Below are 26,981 nucleotides of genomic sequence, written 5' to 3'. Positions count from 1 at the left end.
TATGCGAGAAATGCTACTACGTCAACTTTTATCTGAATGTAGGTTTTTTCGATGAAGTTGTCCGTTTAATTTTTTATATATTTTATTACAACCATACAATAATCACATGAAGATTTGAAAATTTCTTTTTTTTTCAAAATTATCCAAAATCTGAAAAGAGAATAAAAAATTAGAAACTAGTTTAATTTTGTCATCAAATTCAAAATAAATCATCAAAAACTTTTAACATGTAACCATACATAATTTAGAATATATATAATTTTTGAAATCTTTAATTTAAATTTTATGATGTGGTCCAACGAATCTCCAACATCATACTACTAAAATTGAAGCAAAAATAAATAAAGCTTTACTGAGAAATTGTCAAACTAGGCAACGCAGTTAATTTCCGAAAGGAGCCCTATATCCAAGAGGATGTAATTAACACACGCTGCAGCAAAATGTATTTCGTCCATTGCAGCAGTTATATTTATGTCCATCTAGTGTCTCAAACAGTTTTGCGGGCCCCTGATGTATTAGACCGAGGGACAATTTATGCTTGTGTTCAATATCTAGAATTGTGCCTCGGTAATGGTCTTTTTCGGAACCATCAATCACTCTGTCGAATATAAAAAGCTATACGTAAATATTCATAGCTGATTAGTATTGTAATATTTGGAAAAGATATTACTTATGATAAGTAATTAATACCGAACTTCCCGCTGATCACGAATTCTGTTTTAAAAACATAATTATATTTATATTCAATTTTGAGTTGGAAATTTCCGAGGGCGAGACAAGCCAAATCAATATTTTCATTTTCCCTAAAGTTCGTGATCGAAATAGATTCATTTTTACTTAAACCAGCTTCGTCGCATTTTCGTAATTTAATTTTTGAATTAAGTTTTGCTAAATAATCTTTTTCATGTTATAAAGTCGTTATTAAATAAAATACACGTTTTGCAACCAACATTGAAGTTAATATTTCAAAGATCTTGTGATTTTAACAAATCTTCCTGAAATTTAATTTCGCTGATTTACGAAAGAAGCTTTTTCTGCAATTAGCTTTATATCAATGAGATAGCAGAAAGAAAACTCAATTTTTGACCTATATTTAATCTTTTAATCGGAATGTAGCGCTGTGCTGTATTTGATGCAATCCGTGAACCATAAACTATTCCAAATTAACTATCAGAATTTTATTTAGAAATAGATGGAAAGTTATTTGCACATTAATTGGATATTGCCCATTGCCCCAAATGGCCCAGTTCGGTGTTCAAATTTTGAGTGACAATTTGCTTTTCGTTTTTGCGTGGTATTCAAATTGCAATCGATAAAGATGTTCTATTTCCCATGTACTATTTCCTAGCGTGTTTGCTTGAGCTCAGCTGCATGTAGCTCCTCACCTTAATTTAAAACATTTCGCATTGTCTAGGAGAAACTTGTGCACATTTAAGCTTTCCTGAATATAAACTTTAATAATTTTAATAAGCATAAGCCTGGGACTAATTTATGGCACCCATAAATATTATTTAAATTTTCTAACTATCAAAGAAGTCATAGTAAAAGACGTGTTGCTTGACGTCGAACTTTCAAACTTAAAAAACCTAGCAGACAAGTTAAGTTTTAAAAGTTTCGTTTTAATTAAAACTCTTTGTATTTTAATGCCGTTCTTTTCAAAACAGATAAAGTTGCTCTTTTTATGTTTATTTGACGTTGTTTTAGAAGTAACTGAAGCACGATACTCGCTGCAGACCCTCGAATTTCAAACGAACTCTTTTACGATCCATTAGGGGTTTTATATTTTTTCTATTTGAAATCTAAACGAATTGACTAATTTTCAGTACAAGTTACGTTAGCGAAAAAGTTTCAGATCTCCGAGATGATGATTGTACAAACTGATGGATAATGTTAAACGTTTATGTATATTGGAGTAAAGATAACAATGTTATACACAGTATCGTTTTAGTTTTGTTGTGTCGTTTCATTTAGATTAAATTTGTAATAAAATTCTCTACGACTTTAATTAGTTAACAATGATTTGAAGGATACCTATTTCTGGCCATGTGAGTTAAATTTTGTACACACTTTATCAGGATCTCAAGTCGAGTATATTTTATTATATTTCAAATTTGCCTTAAAATTATTACTAATACTATGTATGTACAGGTAGCAAATTAATTTTCATAATGCTTTGAGATGCACTGACGTTTGAAATATTACAGATTTTATAAATGTGAAAGTCTACATAAGGCAATCTATTAAAGCCAATATATGTATAGTGTATAAAAGATATGGATGACTATCAAAGATCTCATAAACATTAGAGATAGATTTGATTAAAAATGGTACTAATCTAATTTGCGTCTATTATAAAAGCATAAAATTCCGTCGTTTGATTTCCTACGTAAAGCTTCGTATGGGCCTGAACATTTCGTCAAACAGAGAGCAATACAATGAACCGATCAGCAAACAGACCGCAAACAGCCGGAGTTGAATATACTCATTTTGATCCGATGAACTGAAAGACAAACGGAATGTTTTTGTGATGTTTCCACACATTTTTAGTTTCTTCGCAATTAAATGTTAAAAAATGGATCAAGGCGTAGCAGCCTAAGTGTACAGGCTGTCCCATATTCGACTCTCAACATGAGGATCTCAGAAATCGTAGGAGATACAGAATTGGTTAAATAGAGGCAAAGTTGTGTATGTATGAGAGAAGTACTTTGTCTTTTTACCCGTTTAAAAATTCTGATTACTTCCAAAAATATCCGGAAAAAACCGAAAATTGCTATTTTTTTTTTTTTTCTGACTTAACACACAGAAACATGAAACTGGAGAACACTTTATTAACACACGTTTTTCCGGGTTACGACATAAAAATAGTTTTTTACATTTTTTTTTATATATTTATAATATTTCGGTTTTTCAATATCATTATCAATTTTTTTTTTTTTTAATAGGAGACTGACCGTTTTTTTTTTACGATTTTGGCTAGTTATTGATAATTGAAAAACAACCATGTGTCATATTTGCCGATGACGACGTCTAAATCAAATATATTCATTGTCAGTATTTTAAAAATACACTCACTTTCACATGAAATGCACCACCCAGTAATAATAATAATTAAGTCTTGTAATTTTGGCAAAATAATGCTTCATAATAGAGTATCAAATGATCAGACTTTCAGTAAAAAAGAAAGAATGCTAGTGGTTTTTTTGTCATCGACCTATTAGATTTTTAATTCAATTGTAAATAAATAAAATAATATTTACATGGAAATATCAGTTTATTTTGTTGTTGAACTGTGAACAAGACATCTCAACATCTCAAAATGCCTCCAGTGAGACAGCGTCGAAATTTTTCCCTCGTTTCGGATTTTGATAGAGGGCGAATTATCGGCATGAAGGAGGGTGGACTTTCTTTTCGTGGGATTGCCTGAAGAATGAATCGGAACCACACCACGATTGCGAGAATATGGTCTTCGTGGTCTGAAGAAAGGGTTCAGCGACATCGTCCAGCTGGACGTCCTCCCCGTAGCAGCAACGCACGTGAAGATCGACTTCTTAGACGGATGGCCATTGGTGATCGATTTCAAACAACAATGTCTGTTGTAGTAGATTGGATGGGAGCTCTAAATCGTCGGGTGTCGATCGCAACAGTTTACAGAAGAATTTCGTCTTTTGGCCTACATTCATACCGCCCAAATCTACGACTGCCACTAACCGCCCAACACCAAGCTTCCAGATTGGCTTGGTGTCAAGAAGGAATTGATTGGAATCATGAATGGAACAATATCGTCTTCAGTGACGAGTCGCGATTTTGTTTATGGATCAATGATGGTCGTAGAAGAGTCAGACGATACCGAGGTGAAAGAAGAAGTTTGCAATTTTCTGAAAGGCGCCACACAGCTTTAACACCTAGTGTTATGGTCTGGGGTGCGATATGTGTTGGCCGAAGAGCTTCTCTTGTGTTCGTTCCAGGCACCCTAAACGCACGTCGCTACATTGACAATGTTCTGAGGCCAGTATTAGTACCTTTCATGCAAACTTTACCAAATGGCATTTTCCAACAGGATAATGCAAGACCACATAGTGCGAGCACTACTCGAAGATACCTGGAAGAAGCACAATTGGAAATACTGCCTTGGCCTGCACTGTCACCGGGCCTATCGCCCATCGAACATCTTTGGGATATGATGAGTCGCCGTTTTCGAAATTTACCGAGGCCTCCAAACAATGTGGATTACCTACGACATCATCTTGAGGTAGCATGGAATGAAATACCCCGGGAAGATATTGATCATTTGTTGCAAAGCATACCGCGAAAAGTACGAGCTTGCATTGCCGTACGAGGCGATGTCACTCATTATTCATTTTTTCATTATCAAAATCTTTTAACTGAAAGTCTGATCATTTGATACTCTATTAAGCATTATTTTGCCAAAATTACAAGACTTAATTATTATTATTACTGGGTGGTGCATTTCATGTGAAAGTGAGTGTATATTTTAAACATTCTGGTTGTTGATTTAGGTCTGGACTGCAGGCAGAACAATGACCCGCACTACGGTTACCCATCCACTTATTTGAAAATATTCGTTTTAGCAATAATAATATAAATAAAATAGATAAGTTAGTCACGCCTGTGACAGCAATTGCTATGGTGTATGCCTGTTATGTAATCAATATCTAATATTTATTGAGCTATTCATTTTGACATAGGGGTTTTTAATTTCTACCATGAAAGTGGAATAAGCAAGGTGCACTAATGCAAAATGTGAAAATATTGGGTATTGTTTCTCCTGAAAATAAATATTTTTAATCTAGACGTTGCAAATCAGCAAGTGTGACATATAGTTGTTATTAAATTATCAGTGGCTAGCTGAATTCTTTAAAAAAATGCTTAGATCCCTGTTTGAAAAAAAAGTTGATGAGGGTATTGGGAAACCGAAACGTTATATCTCCAAAAAAATTTTTTCTTATTGTAGCGCAGGAAAAAATGCCTTAAGAAAGTGTCCTCCATTTTCATATTTCTCTATGATTTAGGGCAGAAAAAAGTGAAAAGAAAATAATAATTTTCGTTTTTTTCCGGATTTCTTCGGAAATAATCGGAATTTTTAAATAATTAAAACGGCAAAGTACTCTTCGCATAAAGATATAATTATACCTTTATTTAACTAATTTTGTATCTCGTACGGTTTCCGAAATCCCCATGTCGAAAGTCAATTATGGAACACCCTGTATATAGTGTGGTCCAAATTGTTAAAGTTGAGGAGAATTAAAACACTAGTTCCGTGTCGTTTTGGAAATAATGTTGTTTCTCGATTTTTTGTGATTTTCTAAAAATCTTTCGAAAAACTACTGTAATTTGCTGAATTTAAAATATTTCTCAAATTGGGAAAAACATTGGTAGGGCAGCTTTTTACCCATTGAGTGCAAATGAGTAATTACTGACAAAGGTAATTGATTATTCGATTATTGCTTTGATTTCAAGATTGTAACCCTGTTCATGCTTCCTTCTTCACTTTAGTAGTTTCTAACAGCATTTACCTTTTTTTCCAAGGTTATGTAAGATAGACTTTAAAAATTTACATGAGATAAATTATTGCCATCGCATGGTCTATCGCCTCGAACTTTCCGTCCTTTCCAATCTCTGTACACTAAACTTCCTTAGCGGTTTATCCCTCGTATATTACCTTGGATATAACTCAATCTGAACTGTGAGTTACTCATTTTCAACCGTGATTTCCCGCAGCTACATATGTAAAAAATGAAATCAATGTAGTACACAAGTTGCCCCTTTTTTTTCTAAGATAATTTAATCAAAAAATTAACGGGTCTTACAATATTTTGGAGTCAATATAAGAAAAATTGAATTAATATTAAGAAAACAATTAATTTAACATTTTATTAATAATTTGAATGCTCGTCTCAAATTTTACCTTATTAAGCCATCCTTCAAAAAATTATAATTTTTCTAAATAGTAGTACATTTGTCTAAAATAAATTATTTAAAAAAAACTTAAATTACGTATCACATTGCTGTCCACTATTAATAGGAACACAGGTTCGTTAGATGTTCAACCTTAATGAAAGAACTATAGACAAAAACTTGATTGTCAATCTCGATTAAGGAATGCCAAAATAATTTACGACTTCTAGCAAAGAACGTGGATTAATACGAGGAATTCTAAGGGATTAATATTACCTATGCCAGAATTGCCCGCCAATAAGGAGATAAATGGAATTTTCCCTTTGTAAAGGTTCATATTAAAAATATATTACATTATTGAAAAGGTACGTATATGTATTTATATTTATTGGTGGTACAATTTCCTTGTAATTGTGTGTGGAGACAAGTACAAATGTATAAGCGGTATTTGTAACTGTATTTGTTCACCCTGCATTTGCATTGATGGTGGTAATATGTTTAAGGTACCACTGGCAGAAGCGGACTCGTTTATTGAAATCTGGTGTCAGCAATTCCTGAAATCTTTGGACATGATAAGCATAAAACTGCCTTTCTACATCAGTTTATGACGTCTTCCAAATAAAACTCGAATTTGACGAGACAGGTGCCTAACAAACATCATTGGATTTTCATGAAATATCTCTTTAGCCTCTTGAACAACTTTTTTGTGAGGATAGTTGCTCGCCCACTTCCCTCTTTACGTAAATGCTTCCTGTTTCACGAAACAAGTTTACGCTCTTTTAGAGAGTATTTTTAACCTCTCCATAATTGACTGCCACATCGGAAAAAGTTTCTTGAAACTCCTCAAGGCAATGCTGAATGTGATATTACCAAACTTCGTTAATTTTCTGGCGATTGCGAAAGTAAAAAATTAATAAAATAGCTTTCTGCTCAAATGTACATAATCGCTCTGGAGTTACCAAAAGGTTGTGTCTGAAAATTTCAGTATTAAAAAAGACTGATTTTTGGAAATTTTTGGAAAATGCAGTGAAAATCTAAGAAGCTTCCTAGGTATCTGCGTGTCATTTCAATATGGACATACTGATATTACATGATTTTTATGTTTTTAATATTTGAAAGCTTATAATGGGAATTCGGTGGCTGATGAACGTATCTCGATAAGAAAAAATGGCAAACGCTTTGTTTTTATGGGTTGTAGCTGTCGATGTCGCTAAAAGGAGGCTGATATACCAATACAATTTGTATTGGTAGCTATACTTATTTGTCAGCTGCAATTTCTAGCTCATTTATAAATGATATATTTTTAATACCCCTTAATTTTTCCAACGGATGAGAATAAATTATTTGTATAGGATTCATTACGAATTCCTTATTCTCATCCTATTAAATCCATCATGGAACATGCATCTATAAATCAATTATTTGATAAATAGTCATCAATAATCCGAAAACTAACTTTTCTTAAATAACAAAAACAAGTAAACCGCGATATGAATAGCTTCCGTCTATTAAAAAAGCTATTGTTCGAATATTGATGAATCCTTAGGCCTTGGGACTCGGGCTGTATCTGACAAAATGTTTATTAAAAATCTTCTCTTAATATCTTGAGCTTTATTTAAAGATATTGGGGTATCTTGACCAAGTTACGAATCCAAAATTGGCTTTGCAACAATTTGTTGGAAACTGTGTGGTGTAACTCCAACTGGGGTATGAAACATATGCCACAAAGTTTGACCATAGCCTTGGCAGTTCGTGTTAATAGTATCTTCAGGAATTCGTGTGATGATAATTAACGTGTTAATTTGACTGAGAAAATCTCTCGCCTGTAAATTTCCCTATTAACCGATTTTGCGTGATGTAAATTGGCAAAGTTCAGATAATCGATTGTGAATTTGTGCTAGAAGGTCTAGCAAGCGAAATAAATAGGGAATATTAATGAGGTAGTTCTTGTCGAGTTCATTACTGAAATCTTTTTGAAACCCATTTGCGAATTAACATAGTCGTTCCCTCTAACACAATTATACGTCTACGCCTTAAAAATATTACCCTCAAGTGTTGGGAATAGATTACTTCTGTCAAGACAAGTTTGCTTAAGTTCCTGAAAGATGGAGCAATTTATGCAAACTAATGCGTTTAGCAACACATCACCTACGTTTTACTACACAAAATATATATTTGTGCATGAACTAGGAAAACTTATTAATTATTGTCCTTCTGACAAAAGCATATATTTCAATCACGCTTGTAAATATTTTAGGCAGATCAAACACCCCCGATAGATCAGTTTCAGTGTTAAAACGTTTTCAATGTTTTAAATTGTGTTTGATGTTTGTACATGTGGATGAATACATTGGAAGCATTTTTTAAATTAATAGAGTGGGTTTTTAATTAACAAAATTAACAGAAATGCAGGGTGCCATGCAAACTCTATTAGTATTTCACTGTTGAAAAATCACTTACCAAATACGACCGTGTACGACCGTAAAATCCTACTTCGTAGAGGTTCAATTAAAAGTTTTTTAATATGTACTTTGTGAAGCGCATATGGTCGTTGAATAAACGCACAACAGTTGGGCAATATTTAACAAGAATTTTTGGAAAAAATGTACTAACTTCGGGATGCAAATTCCTATATCATTCTAACTGGTTAAAGAACAGAGGAAAATTAAACCCATCGATAAATCTACAATTTGCTGTATTGTACTCGCTTGCAGAATGTGCAATTATACCAACTTTGAATTAGGAGATTCGATCGAACATAAATTATGTCAGATATTTCGATTCGACATTTACAATCCTTTCATGTATGGTTAATTCCTAAAATATGGTTTCCCTCGAACTAAAGGTTAGTCGTCATTGCATCGAGGGCAATAATATTCAACATACTAATTCGCATTTCTAGATGGAAATCCTTGCAGCTCGCATCGAATAGTTTCTTCGTGATTTCTGGAGATATAGTTGCAATTTCACAATTACACGAAAAGAGATTTGTCTCTTTGAATACAAAACATGTTCAGGATTTGATGGTGCACGTATTCTAATCCAGAAATCAATATGCATTATCTAAGCCCTGTTTAACATATCTTTGAACAGAAAAGTTTTTCTCGCTATTAAGATAAGGGAATGCAACATAGTTTCGTCGGATTGGGAAATCGAATGAGCAGCTTTAACGCACGCGGAATTGGAAAGAAGGATGCTTTCTGTATTCCAACTGGTTTAGCGAAAAAGCGGAATTTGCTCAGAAATAATAAACACCGAAATCAAGATGTAGCAATTAAGTTGAGTGCCTCCGTTACCTGGTCTTTTAAAGGGATAAATGGTTTTACCCTATTTGATTCATTTTGCAGCTGACTAAATCTAGAAAGGCAAATTTTCAGATTAAATGCCAACGTGTTACCAGTTAGCCTTTGTATTAGCTGGAGATACACGGCTTCGCCATTAGGCAATAAAGAAATCAGCATCGAACCGGCTATTTGCCTTCACCCCATTCTGCAGTAACTCGAAAATATATAGTAATCCTAATGGCTTCATTGTTTCAAGTTAATGCATCTCTAAGTTGGATTAAACTCAGCCAAATCTTCAGCTGCTTCCGCGATTATTGATGTTTAATCAGTGAAATATCACCGAAGTCGTAAACTCGAAGTTCGTAAGCCGAGGTCTTTCACAAAGCTCATTTACCCTCTCTGAAACTATATAGCACAATAAATATCGCCCATCTGGAATAAAATGGTAAAGGATTTCCAGCTACAGTGCCTGGTAAGAATGTTGGGTAGGGAATATTGTTGTTCGGATTATATAAGTAAAGTAAAGCCAGCAGTCTCGGCAGGGATCCTCAAGTATTCAATTATTATATTACAAACTTGTGAAGGTTTCTTCAACGGTAAAAGCTTTATGGAGGTGTTGACGACAAATGAAATAAAATAAAATCATTTTCGAACATTTAATTTTTTATTTTCCTTACAAACACACGGGAAAGTGGCTTTATTGTACGCATTTAGGAGCTGAAGGTGGCACGTTACTGCACGAGTGAAGTAAAAAAATTTTTTGCACGCAAAACAAAGTAGCATTTGTCAGTATTAAAAATCTCTGTACGTAATATCCGTTGTATTGACTTGTACGTGTAAATGCTTCATTGCATGCTAATATTTTATTGAACTCTCTCCAAAGTTAACACATATGCGCTCGTAGGAAAAATATTTCTTCCACTCTGTTACTACTGCAATATGTGCTGTTTGATGAATATTTTACTCAATGGATTTGAAGGCGGTTCCGGTTAGGTCAACGAAAATAGAATTCATTTTATATGATTGGTCAGTTCCAATCAAACCTTTAAAATATGAAAAGTGATCAACAATAACACGTATTTTTATTGACTGTCACATCTGTAATATGAAATTGATCCATGACAGCTCACGATTTTACTTAAAAATTGATTAGTTGTAGGTGAATCAATAGATATTAAATTTGAAATGTTAAAGTTTACTTTTTAATCATGTTCATATTTTGGAATATTTTGGTATATTGATGATTGTTTTTTTATTGCGATTAACACGATTTCAAATACAGAGGTGCAATCGTATCCCTTCGAAAATTAAGAAAGCAATCTAATTTAAAATTAAAACCAACAAAATGCGGAAAAGGTCAATTTCGTTTAGAAATCCTATTTGATTTGTCTGTCTCTGTTCCAAAAACAAAATGAGGTTCATTTCTTTTATCTTCCTGCTCAATGGCAACATTCTATTTTGTAAATACTATTTCCTATTTTAAAGTGTTTTTCTTCTTCGGACAAGGATACTAGAACAATTTTCCAATTGTCCAGCGTCTTGCTTCAAACGCTATTTATTTTTTCTTTGTAAATTACTACATTGAAAATAATTCACCAACTAATTAGAATTATAAATGGACTTACGTCAAAATAATATCGCCGTTAAGAGAAATGGTGGTGAAATAAGCGTAAAAGAAGACGTGTAGGCATTTCAAATAAATCCTTTCGATGTGATATCTTCCACTGTAAATGATATTTTTATCCATAGTCTATAGCTGACATTTTTCACTACTGAAGGTAAATATTTAAAAAGAATATTTCCAGGCTGCCGCTCTAAAAGTGGCTAAAAGACACACTTTATCAGGTGTCTTATTTGGGCTTATTCAGGCCATCCTAAAAAGAAATTTATATAAAAGAGGTATATAAAAGAGGCATTCGGTAATTGCTTACGTATCCTTATAATAATAAAATCTGTCTCTTCGATAAAAAATATCAAGAAAAGATGCTTTGAAGCTTGAGGAAACAATATAAGGAATATATTAAATGAAAATTTTGTATCTGGGTTATTATTCGGTCGTTATGTATAAAGTTTTGTCACTTGTTTCTTAAAGGAAGCTTTTATTAATGCTTTTACGAAAAATATTTATGAACGTTAATTTCGCTGGGCTATACTTTTACTGCGTTCCCCTTGCTATTAAGCTTTCGCAGAAAGTTCTAAATGAAGAACTTTATATACTATATATTTTTATTATATACCATGATTTACCCCTCGCTTGTCACTTTCTTATTAAAATGTATTACTTAAGGCGCTTTTTAAGAATTTGAAATGAGAGGATTTGCATGCAAACGACTTGTAATTTTTGCCTATCTGCTAAAAAAGAATAATACGAATTCATCTTTTATTAGCTCAAACATTTGCCTTAACAGTTGTTTAAAAAGTGAAGATTTTGTTCGAAAGAAGTTTAATTTCAAGTCGATGGCTTAGATATCGGGAAATGTCTGATCGTTAACTGATCCTCTGCCGATTTAATTAAAATTATTTAATTAAAACACGGTGCATCAACTTTATGATTAAAAGTTTGATCCGAAACTTGGTTCTTGCAGCGGGATTGCTGAACTTCTCAAAAGTCAAGTATTTGTAATCCTTTTCAAAACTGCTAATAGAAGTTGATTTGTTTCTAAATAAGACAAATTCAAATTGCCACTCTCAACAAATCTGCAAAGGCCTATAAAAGGGCAGTGCCAAGTCTAATATGTGAAAGACTTTCGCTTAATTTAAATTGTTCGCAACTAACCACTTTAGAGGATTCCCTTAAGGGCGGAAGGAATAAACCTAAATAACCCGAAGTTATTTAATCTAAAAATAGCGATCTTGGAATTACTTTCTTTGGGGCGAATTAAAAAAATACCCCCAACCTTGAAATAGAATTGGGGGCGCCTTGACAAATAACACTTTTTCTTTTTATTGTTATCCGAAGTATTGCCTTAAATTCCCTTTGGAACCGTTTCCTATGCAGATTTGGATATCCAGAAATTCGATTACAATCCTGCTACTGTATTGGAAGGATATCAGTTTAGGAAACTTGTATTGAAATATTTTATTAGTCTTATGACTTTTCCCATGACTTGAGATAATTAGATAGGCAACAACCAGTTTACTAAATTGCTACGTTTACAGTAAAAACAGAAAAAATATTTGAAATTGTTACAACCATTTTCTTATGTCTTGAGTTTAGTGTTAGTGTTAAGAAATCTGAAGAGAACTCAGGAATAAAATTTAAAAAAATAAAAAATAAAAAATATGGAGTATTCCATGAAAAAATTTGAAAATTCCTAGCTCCCATCAATCTATAGGACATAGTGTAACAAGGGTAAAGTGTTCATTTGTCTGAAAGCAATATGGCGAATCCACTTGTGTTTTACAGTTTATTTTTTCTACGACCAATAGTTAACATAACAAAAAATTAAAAACAAGTCAATGTGAATATTAAAATAGTATAACACTTCAAATTTTGCTTGATGATATTTAAAAGTGAGTTGTAACTCCTAAAGAATCTTCTGCTCCTATGGGAAATCTAGCCTTTAAATGGCGATATACTAGGAGTTTCTTCACTTTATTACAATTTTAGCATTGAAAACTTGATTCAAATTTAGAAGAAATTTACTAGTAAGGCACACTTTCGAGGAAACCTTTTACGAAAGGTATTGTTGATATTCTATACATTTGTTACAAACTGTAACATAATTAGCCATTTACTTTTTAAACATATTAATTTTCTTTCCTGAAATTTGACCTGTTTAAAATACATTACTTTTTGACATTCATTCGGTGGTCATTTTATAAAAAAAATAATGGAAGAGGGGACCCCGTGATAATATATCCTTTGAGGCAATGAAACATAAATGGCGAACGGTCGTAATACTTTCTCCTTTTCTTTTTTCTTTGTTAATTTTTTTAGGTACTATTTAAAAACATACTATAATAAAAAGACGATGGTATGATATATCACACATTAAGGATAAAGGACACATTTTCATACACTATTATTTTTTATAGTTATATGTCTAATCTGTGATGCGTCAAACGATCTGCACGTCCATTTAAATTTATTTTTTATAATAACAACACGATCAAAAAATACAGGGGAAGAGAAAAAATTTAGACGAGCCTTGTATAACGGGTATTTTTCCAATCGTGTTCCTATGTTTACATTCGATACCTGTAAAAGCACATCGCTTTTACCATAGTTTTTTTTATGTTTTTATACCTTAGCAAAAATAAAATATTTTCATATTTCTCCGTCAAATTTTTCATTGTTTTATCAATAACATTGACTTAAATATTTCCATGATAATCAGTAATATCTTTGTTATTATTTTTCACCACTTTAGTAGAATTATTAGGTCATAAAATATATTAGTTTTTATATATGTACTATATGTATTTATATGTATAAGGTCTTCGAAATAATCTTCTTAACTATTATACAAACAATAGATTTTTAAGTGTTATACTTTCGCTCGCAGCTAACCCTATATACAGGGTGACTCACAACTTATCTATAAAATTTGTCAAGAAAAACTAAGTCGATTTTGTAAGAACATTTTTTGGAAGATACTTATAATTTCTGCGGAAAAAATTGTTAAAGATTAACCATTGTATAACTGGACGACTGTAATATTTACGTTTTTCTGCAGAATCCCTTTTAGGTGCATCAACCTTACGTATAATTTATAGTTAGGTCTCCCACGTGTCAATAGTTGGGAGCTGAAGACATGAGTGATCCGACTTAAGAATAACAATTTAAGATGCCAAAATTGCTTACACATGTAAGCTCGCTTCTTTTATTTCGGGTGAAACAAAAGTACCCTTAAGTCAGATCACCTATATCTTCAGCTCCCAACTATTGACATATGGCAGCTCCAACTATAAATTACACGTAAGATTGAGAGAGTATCCAATAAAATTCCATGACGTACGTTAACCTAAAACATTACAGTGGTCCTGTCATACAAAGGTTAAACTTTAACAATTTTTTCCAAAAAATTTACTTACAAAATCGACTTAATTTTTCATGACACCCCTACCCCTAAAATTGTATAGCTAAGTTGTGAATCACCCTGAATATAGGGTGTTCATCTAATAGCCCCTCGGACTTCTATAAGTTTATTTGTAATTTCATAAAAAATCAATTATGGCGATATATTTGAGGCTAATGAAGGTGTTAGGTCCAAATTTTGGCGCGTGTACGTGGTTGGGTCGATTCACCCCTTTCGATACGATAACCGTGAATTGCGTAGATCGTGGACTGGATTGATCGATTATGAAGGACCACCCTGAGTTCGCAGTCTCAGAGACACTGTTTTCGCGTATAAAAGAAACTAAACCTTCTTAACTTAACAAAGGTTTATTGGTAACATTAACAACTATACAATATCGAGAAATGCGTTATTTAAAGAATGTTGACGAGAGTTTAACGCGTACGAGTCCGTGATGAAGTGGCGAGAAAAGAGAGCTTCTTCAGTTTCGCACCCTCCTTAAGTATTGATACGGAGGTGTAACGCCCATAGACGTACCCCCGATAGGGCCCCATTAGCGGCTTCTAGGCTACCTTGTTACGTTAAAGCGTAGCACTTAGAGGCACGATCGCTGGGCTTTTATTGGAGCCCAGCCATTGTATTCGTTTGGCGGTACCTTTAATTTAAATTCGCAATGTTAGTCCGACAAAGAATAGTGCTGGAAATCCCAATCATAAAATAACTTCCCTCAGCCGAAGATGGGTGTTAAGCGCTGGGAATTCCAACAGCATTACCCAATGGCTGGGGTTGTCCATGGGCGTAACATCAGTTTGTTAAACTAACTTTTAATCCGTGATAAAACAATACGTCGCAAGTCCTAACAGAAGGTACATTTTAAAATTAGTGATAAGCATACAGGTTGTCCCAAAAAAGTGTATTTTTTTAAATGGGATTATCCGCATTTTTTCACAAAAAAGACTCTTCTTTTAAGCCTGTGTTAGTTCCTAAATGTTTTTTATCCTCGGATGGTGTGATTCGGAGCTATGACGTTTTAAAGGACATTTTAGACTTTTACAATGCCTCATAAAAAAATGAATATCGTAGTTACTTTAAGTTAGATTTTGAAAATTCCAGGATGGATTCTCACGTAAGATCCCCTTACCAGGTACTAATACTCATTTAGCCAAAAATTCATACAAGGTGTCCACAATAACAACTTTAATTTTCACCTTTTTCACCTTACTTCAATTTTCTTGATTTTTCAAATAGGATGGTGTGTGTTTTTTATAATATAGTATGAAAGAACATTCAATTTTCTTCATTTTGATATAAAGTAACGTCATATTTATCTTAAGTGTTAATGGAATTATTAATTATTTCAGGAAAACTTGCATTCATAGCTAAGTGTCTAAGTATTTAGCGTGCGTTGCTATCGTTTCGAAGTCTTTTGTTTTAAGTTTTGGTAGCTCATTTACTGTTTTTTGTTTCTTTGAAATCTGTTTACTATAAAACTGACCATCGAGATGAAGCATACTCAGCAAGAACTTATTAGTATGATTTATGTAATTGGTTCGTGTAATGAAAATTCTTTATTGGCATCTCGGGTTTACGTGCGACGATTTCCTAATAGAAGATATCCTGATGCCTTACATTACATCATTTACAGTCTAGAAAGTCTAAAGAAGCATTTTCAACGGACAGGAAGTGTTAATTATGAAAAGAAAAGTCGAAAGAAGAGAGTCTTAGGAGAAGAAAATAAACTGGACATCACTTTATCAGTAATAGAAAACCCAAGCATTGGCATAAAAAAATTTAGGGATAATCAGGGCAACAGTTGTTCAAAATGTTTTCAGTCATTTTCCAAACATGCTGCAACTCTTAAGAAAAAAAATCTTCTGGTATTAAAAAGCATTTCTGCAGTAATGCTCTGAAACGACTCTCATATCCTCAATTTCATATCGTCACGCGTTATTGGTGGTGTTCTGTAAACATCTTTGCCCCAAAAGAAGTAGTCCAAAGGATTTACGTCGGGACTCCTTGATAGCCATGCAACTGGACCTAACAGAATTTAGTAATGTCATTATCAATATCTTAAGCCTGTATCGTTGTTACAAATCTTGCCTACCAATCCACGTTTCAGGAAAATGCATTGAAAAGTGTTCTCACAAATCTAAAAGTAAAATGAGGTGGAACTCCACCTAATTGGAATCACATTTTATATTTTATGTGTTCCGGAATGTGATCTAATAGAGGCTGAAGATTTTGATTTAAAAAATTTAGGAAAACATCTCTAGTCACTCTTCTTTCAAAAAAATATGGTTTAACAACATAATTGCCGATTATTCTTGCCTAAACATTTAAACTCCAATTCGGTTGAAAATAATTGATTTTAATACCACGAGGGCTTTCTGTTCCATAATAATGAAAGTTGTGTCTGTTAACAAATCTATTCCGATGAAAGGTGCACTTATCAGTAAAAAGAATTAATTTTAAGAAGTCGTCCCTGTTATTTTGTTGCTGCATCCACTGGCAAAATTAAATTCTAGTAATAAAGTTAGCATCAGATAATTCTTGATGTAAATTGAAATGATATGGATGGAACTAATTGGCCTTCAAACATTTTGCAACTGATGATTTTCCTATTTGCAGTTCCTGGCTAATTTCTCTTACGTTAATGCTTGGGTTTTCTACCACTGATAAAGCGATGGCCAGTTCATTTTCTTCTCCTAAGACCCTCTTCTTTCGATTTTTCTTTTCATAATTAACACTTCCTGCCCGTTCAAAACGCTTCTTTAGACTTTCTAGACTGTAAATGATTTAAATAATGTAATGTAAGGCATCAGGATGTCTTCTATTAGGAAATCGTTGCGCGTAAACCCGAGATGCCAATAAAGAATTTTCATTACACGAACCAATTACATAAATCATACTAATAAGTTCTTGCTGAGTATGCTTCATCTCGATGGTCAGTTTTATAGTAAACAGATTTCAAAGAAACAAAAAACCGTAAATGAGCTGCCAAAACTTAAAACAAAAGACTTCGAAACGATATCAACGCATGCTTACTACAACGCACTTAGCTATGAATGCAAGTTTTCCTGAAATAATTAATAATTCCATTAACACTTAAGATAAATATGACGTTACTTTATACCAAAATGAAGAAAATTGAATGTTCTTTCGTGCTACGTTATAAATAACACACACCATGCTATTTGAAAAAAATTTAAAAATTGAAGTCGAAAATGTGAAAATTAAAGTTGTTATTGTGAATATTGATTTTTTTATGACATCACAAATAAACTCATAGGAGTCCGATGGGCTGTTAAATGGATATACTACACAGCCTGTATATACTATACAGTGTGGAAGTTTTTGATGGAACAGTCCATGTAACTAAGATACCGAACATATGCGGCCAAAATCTTCGGACAGGTCGATTTTTATTTTTTCTTGCGGTTTTTTGAAGGTAATTTCATGTATACAAGTTCTTGTCCAAAATTCAAAAATCAGGAACGACCATCAACTTTGTTTTTCAAACGGAAACAATTATTTTTTATTTAATTTTTGAATTCTACGCAAAATTCTAAGTGAGCTTCACGTACCATAGCCTATACCTAAACGCAACAGGTCTCGAGAAATTTACGGTTGAACATATCAAAAACTAAAACTTTTGATTTCTTTTAAAATTTCTTTGATCCTGAAAAGAACCAATTTGATACAAAATAAAACAAGAAGCAACAATTAAATTATATGTTCAAATTAGATCCTACCTACTTTGTGACAGTAAGCAAGACGATGAAGAAACTCTTGTTTGACATTTTGAAACATTTCTGGGGTAATTGTTCTTATTTCATTACGAATTCTTTCTTTTAAGTCTTCGATAGTTGCTGATTGGTTAAAGTATTCCTTACCCTTAAGATAACCCCATAAAAAGTAATCTAAAAGCGTGAGATTAGATGATCGTGCCGACCATTCAATTACCACTCATCTTCCAATCCAGCGTTCAGGAAAAATGTCATTTAAATAAGCCCTAACATCAACGTGGTAATGAGGAGATGCTCCATCATGTTGAAACCATAAAGTATCACTGGGAATATCAGGACGATTCTCATATGAGTATAGCTTAATAAGAGTAGCAGCAAGATCTATGAGTAATTCTAAATATTTTTCACCCATTAATGTTCTGTCAATGAAATAGGGTCCTAAAATTCTGTTGTCAACTATTCCGACTCAAACATTTGCCTTTTTTGGAAATTGAGTGTGGGCGTCTATCAACTAATGAGGATTCTGAAGCATCCAATAGCGACAATTTTGTCTATTGACTGTACCGTTAAGTATAAAAATAGCTTAATCAGAAAAGATAATACAGTTGACAAAAGTAGCATCAGTATTGCACCTCTCCATCATGTTAGCATAGAATTCAACTCTACTATCAGGATCACCTGAATTTAACTCGTGGACTAACTGTAATTTGTAAGGATGCCATTTATAAGTTTTCAAATATTTCAAAACAGAAGTGTGGCTGATGTCATTATTAACAGCCACTGTTCGCGAGGTATTATGCGGATTTTCTTGTAGCTGCAATAAAACGTTTAATTGCACTTCTTCGGGTACTTTAGACCGGTGCTGTAAATTGTCTCTAGCATGTCCCAATTCAGGAAACTTATTTAAAATTTTAGAAATTGTGGAGTGCACTAAAAGACCATCATCGGGATATTTATTGTTAAATAAGACACATACTTCTTTTATGTGTACATTGTTTATCTCCATATCCTTTCATAATTAGAATTTCAATTCTTTGTTTTTCTGTCAAATTCAATAATCAAAATGCTGCAAATTTTACAATAAATCAAAAACAACCAAGAACACTTCTTGGTATAAACAGAAATTGAACAAAAATGAACAAAAAGAAAGACATGTAGGTTCGCGTTCAAATAATTTCATAGCCTACTTGATCAGAAATTTTTTACGACACACGGTAAATAAACAATGTTCAATCGTAAATTTCTAGACCTGTTGCGTTTAGGTATAGGACATGGTACATGAAACACACTTAGGATTTTGTGTAGAATTCAAAAATGAAATAAAAAATAGATGTTTCTATTTGAAAAAACAAAGTTGGTGGTTGTACCTGATTTCTGGACTACCCTGTATACATAACAGTAATGTTTACCATCAAAAAAACCGTAAGAAAAAATAAAAACGATATGTCCGAGAATTTTGGCCGCTTATGTTCGGCATCTTAGTTATATGGACTGTTCCATCCAAAACTTCCACACTGTGTATAAATATATATGTATAGTATATATACAAGGTGTTAGGGAAATAACTTTCGTAAATTTAACCAACGATTAAAAACATCATCTTGAACAAAAAAGTCCCTTACAGCAGGGGCCGAAAACCTAATAATTTTTTTAACGTCAAAGTTGGTAACCAAAAAGCTATGATAAGCTTTAAAATTTAAATAAAATGTGAAAAAATGTATTTGACACATGTTGTTTGTTTGACATGTAACAAAAGAACTAAAAATGATTAAACAATAACATTGCTAAAAGCAACTGAAAACTGAATTAATAACTTAAGAGGTAAAAATAAACATAAACGGCAGCGCCGCACTGAACGTGACTAAGGAAGAGGAGTTTGTTTTTGTTATGGTTGTTTTTTATGGCCTTTATGAGGGTCACTCGCCCACTTTGCGGGTGAAGCAATAAGGCATTGGAATGGGCAGTAAAAAGGTTGACTTACAAGGAAAGGGACCCAAGTGTCCCTCTCCGATTTTAATGAAATTTTGCCCAGAAGTAGTTTAAACCTATCTAAGAATAATGACGTACATTTTACGTGCCATCTTCAAAGTTTAAGGGGTGAAAACTACCCCTAAAGTTTCGCCAAATTTTTCGTTTTTTGACGATAACTTTTGATTCAGATGAGTTAGAACAACAAATAAAAAAGCAAAATGTTCCTTTTTTAATTCTTCATCGATCCTTCTAGATCCGAAAAAAATATCACTTTTAGTTTGTTTTTTTTTTGAAAATTTAATTTGTTTTTCTCCCCGTTTTTGCATGCCTCGAGCTGTCTCATACAATTTTTTACCATTTTATAGAGAAAATATTTCTCAATAGGATGGTGTAAAGTAGAACTCGATACCATGTTTCTAACAAAAGTTATAATTGTTTAAGTAAAAGTGTGCACGCCATGTTCTATTGCTTATAACTTCAGAACCGCAGGTCGCAGAAGAAAATTTTTCATAATAAAAAGGCGTAATTTAATGAGCATTAAAGAATGATATAATACCATAAAAATCATATTTTCAGTTGAAATTAGATTAACATTTTCTACAGTTAACAAGTATTATGCGTTAGTAATCAGCGTAGGGCATTTTTCCATATATGATAAATATACAAGTAGTCGAATATTTTATTGGTATCTATGGATTATATGTTTTGCAGTAATGATATTCGTCGAAAAAATGTTTAAATCATAAATTTTTCTTACACCAAGAACATTTAAATATTGCAACTTGGTCACATAAATCACATTTCGCAGAAACTGTGTGAAAGCTGTATTCTACAGGGTTTTCAAATTCGGCAGGCCTTTCTTCGATATATCCACTTTTAAACCATAAATATTTAAAAAGATTAGTGAATCTCGGCGAAGACAATTGATTATGAACGAGGGACTGTAATTTTATCAAATTATTTCTTTCGTGTAAATTTATATCATAGTTATGTAATAATACTGAATCTGAAAACTTCCTAACAAAATTTTTCCAAACTCGGAATCCAAAAACATCTAGAGGCTATATTATTCCTGTTGTGCCAGCAGGTTAGTTCAGGTTAGGTTCAGGTACGTTAATCTCATTATGATTAATAGCTATGTCTTCCAAAACAGTAGGGCATTGTCCATTCCAGGAATTTAAAAGTAAAAGTGATTTTTGTCCTGTGTTTGGTATAAATACTTCTGTCATCCATGTTTTGAAATGTTCACTTGTTAATTTTCCAGATTTGGATGCTAAAATGTAGACATTTTCTGGACGAAATAATTTTTCCTCCACTCGAGGTCCAAACCCACCGCTGGGTTCATATAAAACTATTAACGAAGGTGAAATAAGCTTTCCACTAGAAGAAATGAATGACTGAATTGTATAACTATGCGTAGTAGACATTTTTGATTGTACAATGTTTTCTACATGCTTTTCTCCTTCAATGCATAAGGTGCGTCCTGCATGTAACTCTAAATTGAAGCCACTTTGATCACAGTTATATATATTATCATATCCATAAGAATTCATTTCATTCTTAATAGCATCTACAAATTCGTTTGCTTTTTTCATTATTATACGTTGCTCTCTCACGTTCTTCTTGGTTATAAATTTTGTTATTTTTCTGGAAACAATACGATGACGATGCTTAAATTTTTTTATCCAGTGGTCAGAAGCTTTAAAGGCAGTATTAACTAATCCAATATGTCTATTTGCCTGTAAAGTCCATCGACGAATATCTATGTCGTGAATAGGCAATCGTTTCTCTAATGCTTCCATGAAATTATTTAAAGTAAATTGTGATATTTTTGCAAACTTTTCTCTGTGAGTTCCTCCTTGATTTATGGCATACTCCCAGCGCTTCAAATGCTTTCTGGATAGTACCTTTCTAAAGTTTTTCTGCACTGTAGATATTTTTAAATTACCATTTTTTCCAGATTTCCAATATTTTACAGCTCTTTTCTTATAATCGAAACTTAAAGGTTCGATGTCTTTCGTACAAACACTTTCCGAACTAGAATCGCTATCATCTAGATAATATCTTTGAATCTCTTCTTCGTCTTCTATAATTTCCAGCTCATGTGCTTCAAACGGATCATCAAAATCAAGAGTATCTTGTGTTTCAAATTCTGAAGATACATCATTACAGGCATGTTTAATAATGCCTTCTAGTTCTTTAGCTATATCCTGTTCATTTTCTGTTACCGGTGTACTTGGAAGATTTAGTGCGCTGAACGTTAATAATAATAGATTTACTATATTAACTGGATTGATCAACATTGCGTAGTCTAAAATGCTGGTAACCACTATATGAAGGTTTACTTTTAAACACAGGTTCGTATAAGAATGTCTTTTTATATACCGTCAGGGCATTATTATTTATTACCATTATTTAGATATGATGCACAATTGTTAAGAAAAGTAAATAAGATTAAATAACTGTAAGATGAATTATGGATGCATTCATTATATGCACAATGTCATAGTGTCACATGCATAATTTATGTTCTATAAATTAAATGTTGTTGAAATTATATGTATATTTAGAATAATTTTTAATTTTATGAAGGTAATAGAATGAATGAAATCTAATTAATTTTAATCCCCATTTTCATTTTTCTTTATTGTTTTAAATAGAGATGAATCAAAGAAACAGATCTACAAAAGATTTTTACTTTCATTAAAAAAAAATTGAAATAATCAGGGGTGATGGCCCCCACTATAAATTTTGCAATTTAGGATTTGGATCAGTGGAATATGTCCTCCTTGAGACTCTATTTGTTTAGTAACTAAATAATGATGATTGTTAGAAACAGTCATTTTTTAACTTCTGTGTACGTTTTTACAGGATGAAAGTGGATAATATTATTTATGCGGATTATGTGATACCACATATGGCAGAGATACATGTATTATAATTACATCATTAGTACTTAAATTACCTCTTTTTTATTATGAAAAATTTTCTTCTGCGACCTGCGGTTCTGAAGTTATAAGCAGTAGAACATGGCGTGCACACTTTTACTTAAACAATTATAACTTTTGTTAGAAATATGGTATCGAGTTCTACTTTACACCATTCTATTGAGAAATATTTTCTCTATAAAATGTTAAAAAATTGTATGAGACAGCTCGAGGCATGCAAAAACGGGGAGAAAAACAAATTAAATTTTCAAAAAAAAACAAACTAAAAGTGATATTTTTTTCGGATCTAGAAGGATCGATGAAGAATTAAAAAAGGAACATTTTGCTTTTTTATTTGTTGTTTTAACTCATCTGAATCAAAAGTTATCGTCAAAAAACGAAAAATTGGCGAAACTTTAAGGGTAGTTTTCACCCCTTAAACTTTGAAGATGGCACGTAAAATGTACATCATTATTCTTAGATAGGTTTAAACTACTTCTGTGCAAAATTTCATTAAAATCGGAGGGGGACACTTGGGTCCCTTTCCTTGTTAGTATCTTAACAGTACATGAGTTACGTAACCATTTGCGTTGTGCTGTGGTCATCTGCACTTTATCCCTTTTTATGTGACATATGATCCTGGGCAAAGAGGCCTGGCGCCATGGACATGTGGAGCCCCATTAGGGACCATCGAGGAGAGACAAGACAAAATCCATCCTTATTATTCAAATTTGTCATGGATTGCAGGTTCTTCCATATTTTTAATATTTTAGTGTGATTTGGTTTTCATTGAATGCATATTCTGTTAGTACACGCAACAGCTCAACGGATCATCCGCAAAGTTAATTTGGGCGAGCTTTAAGTGATTTTATTCCGACTTATTAACAGCACCTATGTGACAATGTATTCTGTACGCGAGTATCATGACATGCATTTGATTTATGGAGAGGTGTCACAAAATTCTGAAGAAGCTGGGCGTATTTACGGTAATCGTTATCCAGAAAGAAAACTCCCAGCACGACAAACATTTGTGCAAGTTTCCCAAGGGCTTCTGGATACAGGTAGCGTTATTCCTACGTATAAAGGACAAGATCGACAGCGAGAAATTGGTTCTGAAGCCGAAGAACAAATTTTAAACCTTGTTGAAAAGAGTTCAACAAGGAGTACCCGGAATAGAGCATACATGAACTCAAATGGTAAACATTTTGAATATTTAATGTAGCAAAAACAATAATAAATTTGTGTTTTTGAGTGTGATGTGAGTGGAGTAAAATGTGTAATGTACCATGTTATGCTAATTAAAGATAACAATAATTTCAAGGTAAATGGCTTTTCAAAATAATAAAATAAGAATCACATAATATTAAAATTTCATGAATTTAGTGCATTTTGTTAATTATGTACTTTAAAACCTACCAGACCTACAAAAACCGTGTAAAAGAGTGAACCCACTTCATGCAGCTACTTGGGTAGGTATGGAAATGAAATAAATACGACGCAGCGTTGCCAATTCTCACAAAATGTTTTTTTTTTATTTTCCGGGGAAATGGTTGTATTTACGACCCCTCTTGTAAGGAATTTTTTTCTTCAAAATGATGTTCTTAATCACTGGTTAAATTTACGAAAGTTATTTCACTAACACACGTATATATATATATATACGTGTATATATATATATATACGTGTATATATATATATATATATATATATATATATATATATGTGAGCTTTCATATAGAAGGTGATACGGGGTTGGTTATTAATTCATTTAAGGCAAGAGCAATAAACCTGTTATCTTACAAGGATGGAGCTACGTCTTATCCTTGGGCATATGTGGTATGTCACAGACACCTATGAGTGCCCATTGGAGATTGACTAAACTTGTACTAGTTAAAGTAGATCGTTGCCTTAAAAGATAAAGAGGGTTTGTTTATCATATGGGGGTGTGAAGAGAATGACTAAGGGATGTAAGCGTGGGAAGAATGTAGAAGGTTTAGCGATTATCTTTTGAAGAAAAACAGATGCGCGGGGATGACTCCGACACCTTGTATGAGGGGGGCATTCTATTCCCAATCTTGGTCGAATAAAGAAGTCTTGCCTAAATTCGTGTTTTTTTTAAATTTTTTTTAAGAAGGAAATATTTTTTCTTACATATATAAATAAAATTTTTAAAAAATCGCACTTGAACACCTATACTGGGTTTTGGTAGGTACAAGAATGAGAAATTATTGTTTATCTTGAAAACGGAAAAAAGCAACAAAGCATTAAGAGGTCTTTTTTATTAAGAATTGATAGAATATTAAAAAATATATATTCTTATTTAAAAAAAGTCAGTGGCCTGCTATTTTTTTTCATTAAAAATATTCCATTGAATGGCTTCACGGACGCCACTGGTGTAAGTGGAAATTATCTTCCTACTCCAGAGCACGCACATTTATTTTGCCATTGCGTGTTCCTCATTTCATGTCCGTATCTCAAATCGTTTTTGAAATATTTTTGAAAAATAAGAAAAACACTGTATCTTGGAAATGAAACAATTTTGGATGTAATATTGTTCGACTTAAATATCTGTTTATATGAGCTCTACATCTTCTGAATGTTTGTCGGTATGTTTATAAAATACCCTATATACAGGGTGTCCCAGATAAGGATGAACAGCATGGGGATCTTGGAAACGGTAATAGATACAAAATGGTTTAAATTGGGAAAAAGTTGGGCAATTTAAAGCAAATTAATAATCTGTTTTTATATCGACGAAATTCCGAATGGTTACGAAGATATCCGGAAAAAAACGAATTTGGCGGTTTTCGTTTTTTGCAAATAACTCTTATACGGTTATAGTTAGAGGAATAAAAGTTTTACATTATTAAAGCACTTTTTTGAGAACTGTTTAGCAGTGTTGCCAGTTTTCTTGTTACATCCTTACTTTCGGAGAAAAATGAGTAAACTTTTGATTTTCATATGGGCGTGATATCAATTATTTATATTTTCAAAATCGTCATAAAATTCCCTTTTCAGCCATGCATTACATTTAATATTTTTCTCAGAAACTCTATGAGTTATAGCCATTAAAGCATTTTTTGATAAGTAGGCCATGATTTTGACTTATAGTAATGGTGCACATTAAATAAATGAATGCTGTGGAAACGTCAACATTTGATTCGATCCAAGTTTAGCCGCATTGTTGTTATTAAATACATAATTTGAAACAATTATTTTTTTAATTTTAGGGTGATACCAGTAATATATTTATACTTTTAAATAATGTTGACGTTTCCACAGCATTCATTTATTTAATGTGCACCATTACTATAAGTCAAAATCATGGCCTACTTATCAAAAAATGCTTTAATGGCTATAACTCATAGAGTTTCTGAGAAAAATATTAAATGTAATGCATGGCTGAAAAGGGAATTTTATGACGATTTTGAAAATATAAATAATTGATATCACGCCCATATGAAAATCAAAAGTTTACTCATTTTTCTCCGAAAGTAAGGATGTAACAAGAAAACTGGCAACACTGCTAAACAGTTCTCAAAAAAGTGCTTTAATAATGTAAAACTTTTATTCCTCTAACTATAACCGTATAAGAGTTATTTGCAAAAAACGAAAACCGCCAAATTCGTTTTTTTCCGGATATCTTCGTAACCATTCGGAATTTCGTCGATATAAAAACAGATTATTAATTTGCTTTAAATTGCCTAACTTTTTCCCAATTTAAACCATTTTGTATCTATTACCGTTTCCGAGATCCCCATGCTGTTCATCCTTATCTGGGACACCCTGTATATACCAAAAAAACCTTTCAACATAATAAAGCATGAGGTTTCCTGCTGGTACAATTTAATAATTAATTTGTGAAAGAGTGACGTAATTTCCTCCAGCTTTTTCTGTGGTTGGTGGCAAAGATGAAAAGTAAAAGTTGGAATTACTTCTGAAATGTGAGCATAAAGAACTTCCTTTCGACTAATTTCTGGGGAATGACAGGCCTAATTTTTATTTACGCGCGTTTGATTTAAAGGGAAAGTTCGAGGGCATTTATTTCTTCTTATGCAATGTCCAGAAGCATAGTTTTTTGCTCTTATAATTAAAGAATTTATTACCCAGGCAGAC

At 32.6% G+C, this 26,981-nt stretch overlaps 1 protein-coding gene across 1 annotated transcript in view; it reads right to left on the bottom strand.

Moving 5' to 3' along the window:
- The window catches only part of LOC136417268 (metabotropic glycine receptor), a 150,557-nt gene that overhangs the window by 53,885 nt on the left and 69,691 nt on the right, over window positions 1–26,981 (bottom strand). The gene's annotated exons all lie outside the window — the stretch shown is intronic.

The sequence above is a fragment of the Euwallacea similis genome, chromosome 27, assembly GCF_039881205.1.
Source record: "Euwallacea similis isolate ESF13 chromosome 27, ESF131.1, whole genome shotgun sequence".
Lineage (NCBI taxonomy): Eukaryota > Metazoa > Arthropoda > Insecta > Coleoptera > Curculionidae > Euwallacea > Euwallacea similis.
This window is presented reverse-complemented; position numbering and strand designations above follow the sequence as displayed.